This window comes from Cavia porcellus, unplaced genomic scaffold, assembly GCF_034190915.1.
Source record: "Cavia porcellus strain 051 isolate PalLab524CR breed Dunkin Hartley unplaced genomic scaffold, mCavPor4.1 scaffold_30, whole genome shotgun sequence".
Classification (NCBI taxonomy): domain Eukaryota; kingdom Metazoa; phylum Chordata; class Mammalia; order Rodentia; family Caviidae; genus Cavia; species Cavia porcellus.
The window spans coordinates 21657251-21661275 of NW_026947513.1; the positions used below are offsets into that span (position 1 = coordinate 21657251).

The following is a 4025-nucleotide window of genomic DNA, read 5'->3' on the forward strand; positions in this document are numbered from 1 at the left end:
GAATGTATAGTTATCTACTGTTTGCTCCATAATGTTTCTAACTCTCATTCTGAAATAATCCCAAGTAGCTCTTCTAGCCTAGGACCTACCCAACTCTCCAAGTCTATTTTGCACCTACCAAAAACATGAAGCATTCATAAACTGTCTTTGGATGTGGTAAAAGCCAATTTGAATTAGAATACAGCCTGCTTTGCCTTTTCAGTCAAAAATATGAATCAACAGAGGCAGTGACTGTGTGGAGGCTCTAGTCTAAGCCAGAATCTTTAATTGCATTGTCTTCTCTTATGACAAGTAATTAGAAATGACTGTTTCCTACCAGTCTGAATTACAAGATGATCATTTCCCTTTAGCATTCACTGGCTGCTTGGCACTGCAAGACTGTGGAATTACTCTTTAATATGCCAATTATTGGAGAAAGTGGCCAATGAAGAGCAATTTTCCAGCAGCTGAGGTCAATTTTAGCCCCAAGAAATGGTTTGGGTGGAGGAGAGGCTCCACGAAGACCCCACTTAATGGGTTTTTCAGAGCAAGTCTTGGAAATTTGGAATGGCACTGTTTTCAAAAGCTTCTCAAGCCAGCTCCCCTTCAAGAATATGACCAAAACTCTAAAACCAGTGAAAAGCAAAGAAATGAGAGGCAAGAAATAATACTGTGCTCCTGAAAACAACAACATCCAATAGAGACCAATGATTACCAATTAGAGGGAGACCAGGCCCTTCACAGAGGAGGCACAATTTTAATATTCAGTAGATGAAAAGCAGAGACCTGGAGAAAATCGGCCCAAAGAAGAATTTTGGGTGGTGGATATGTTGTCTTCCAGGCACCATTAGCCCTAATGATCAGAAAGTAAGTTATTTTATTTTTAAAAGTTTTTATTTATTTAAAGAAAGAAAGAAAAAAACAAATTAGAAAATAAGCTAGAGTATTACAGAATTCAAAAAAATTAACAGTAAGAAATTGCTAGTTGATCCATTACATATCGTAACCTTAGAAGTGGTTGTTCAAGTTACAAAATCAAAGTGGATAGATGCTCAGACATTGACAGGGCAAACCATTGTGTTCAAGGATCCAACAAAAATTTAGTAATATGATCATCTATCTTACACACTTAAACATACAGTCATATCCTTTAGAGCACCTTCCTTCCTTTCACTTTTATGATATCTATTATACATTTTGGATCTTATTAATCCTTCAGTTTTTATTATTTTTTATACTAGAGAGACAATATGATATTTATTAATGTGAGTCTTGATTATTTCACTTAAGCAACAGTTATTTTTTAAAAAAATATGTGGCAAGTAAAAGATGCAGTTAAATTATAGTTTTGCTCGCTCTCTGGTGAAAATCTACCTAAGTTAGAAAAATAAGACTATCCAAGGAAAAAGACCATATAATACCGAGACACTTCTCACAGAAGCAGCTCTTCAGTTATGACCAAGAGATTGGCATCTAATAAGTGACAATATTTTCTGCTTCCTTCGACATCTCAGAGAAAGAAAGTTGAGTTTAAAATCCCAACATTTTTGTAGACCACTAAGGTCTATTCAAGTTCCCAAAGACTGTGTGGCTTCATGAATCTGGCAATTTCTTTGACATGAGTTATGCGAGTAAGGGAGAACATAGATGGGTCCAGAGCATAACAGTGGTGGATGTCATTGGGTCCACTGAAGGACAGATGAAGCATAGAAGGACCTACAACAGATCACTGGCAAAGCCATGCCCTTAAGGAGTGGCAAGACAGATAGACATCTCTGGACATCTTACTGCTTGTACCAGTGGTTTGCATATGGCTTTTGCAAAGCCTCCAAACTCACGTGTTAGAGAATTGGTCCCCAGTATGGCGGTGAGGAAACAACTGAACCCTTAAAAGGTGGGTCTCTGGGGAGGGTATTAGGTGATAGGGCCCCACCCTTTCTCTTCAGTAGGTTAATGCTAACTCATAGGAATTCCAGCTTTTGTGAAACCAGATTAATTCTCACAAGAATAGATGGTTACAGGAGAGCCTGGAGAAGTTCCCCAAGTGCCTCTTTCACTGACAACATCAACATGGCTCTCACAAAGCCATACACCATGATTTCCTCACCAGAACAGCAAATGCCAACACCACGCTCTTAAAACCCCCAGAACTGTAAGTAAAATAAACTTCTCTTCTTTACAAAGTTTCTCAGCCTGAAATAACTCATGCTAGTAATGCAATGTGCACTAAGACAGCTATTAAGCACCCATAAGCCATCACCATAAGCCTGTGTAATTGGCAGGACAGTGAAATAGTGAAACTGAAAATAAAAGCAACCAATGAAGGCAAAGATAAGAAATTAACCAGCATCCAAGGAATGACATAGCTATTGTAACAGAGATCTCTAAAGAGCTAACTATGGAAGAAGGGTATTGGAGTGCGAACATCTGTGCCATTTCTCATTAAGAAAATCATGTTTACAGCACCCATTACTGTGATAAGGTAAAGAGGAGGCTCCCCTTGAGCTCATCTGTCATCCCAAGAGAATAAACTCCCTCACAGCTGGGGAATTTTTCTTCAACGTTGCATTTACTTGGCTTCTAATGAGTTCTAAAGAAAAGAAAATGCACTTGTCCTTTGTCACTTATCCATTAAAAAAAAGAAAGCAGAACAGCTAACTTCAGTCTTCTATAATCATATCTAGGGCCCACGAATGAGGTAACATTTACTGTAAAGAAGTAAAAATGTGTGGCTTTGCAAAATGTAAAAATATATTCAGGAGATGCAGAAGGGATGAGTTGCAGCATATATAAAAATGTACACTGAATATTTTTTAAATCATAGTAAATTCCATTCTTCAAACAAAAAGTACTTTTTAAAAAGAAAATATTATCCCCTTAAAGTTTAACAAAAATCATCTTCCAACTTCAGTATTTTTCCAATCAAAATGAAAAGTAATTTCCCTCCCTCTCTCTTCCTCCCTTCCTTTTCTTTTCTTTTCCCCCTTTTCTTTCTTTCTTTCTTCCTTTCTTTACTTTCTTTTGTGCATATACACTGTGTGTATGCATCCATCTGCCTGCGTGTGCATCTGCCTGCGCATATGTGTGCGTGTGTGTGTGTGTGTGTGTGTGTGTGTGTGAGTGTATATGTCTGTTTTAGTTGGGATTGAATCCAGGTCCTTTATACTGAGCTACATTCCCCATCCTTTATCAATTTTGAGGCAGTTTCTTATGACATTGGACCAGGCTGAGCTTGAACTTGCCACCCTCCTGTCTCAGCTTCTCAGAGTGGCCTTATAGAAGTGTTCCACCACAACTGGCTCAACAAAGAAGTGATTCTTGAAGAGAATGCTTCAAATTTCTGACTCTTGGGGAAACCCTTTTTATTAAGATGGCACCAAAGGGGCTGGGGATTTAGCTCAGCAGCATAAGTGCCTGCCTTGCAAGTGCATGGTCATGAGTTCAATCCCTGGTACCAGTAAAACACACACACACACACAAGATGGCACCAAAGGCAAAGAAGGAAGCTCCTGTCCCTCCCAAAGCTGCAGCCAAAGCAAAAGCTTTGAAGGCCAAGAAGGCCGTGTTGAAAGGCATTCACAGCCACAAAAAGAAAAAGATTCGCACCTCACCCACCTTCCGTAGTCCCAAGACACTGTGCCTCCGGCGGCATCCCAGATACCCTCGGAAGAGCGCCCCAGGAGAAACAAACTTGACCACAATGCCATCATCAATTCCCCTGGCCACGGAGTCAGCTATGAAGAAGATAGAGGACAACGACACACTTGTGTTCATTGTGAATGTCAAGGCCAACAAGCACCAGATCAAGAATACAAAAAACAACAAATTTTGGGTGTGGATGTAGGGGCAAAGGGACTTCTACACTCCTGATGGGAATGTAAATTAGTAGAGCCAACAAGGAAATCAGTATGGAGGTTCCCTAGAAATCTAAAGAGAGAGATAGCATGTGGTCCAGCTATACCACTCCCCAGGATTCCTGGAAAGAGTGAAGTCAGTAGTACTATAAGAATTCCTGTATCACGTTTATTGCAAAGAAATTTATAACA

At 39.6% G+C, this 4025-nt stretch overlaps 1 pseudogene; it reads left to right on the forward strand.

Moving 5' to 3' along the window:
* Nucleotides 1-3460: 3460 nt before the first annotated feature.
* LOC100715421 (large ribosomal subunit protein uL23-like) lies at nucleotides 3461-3823 on the forward strand (annotated as a pseudogene).
* Nucleotides 3824-4025: the final 202 nt, after the last annotated feature.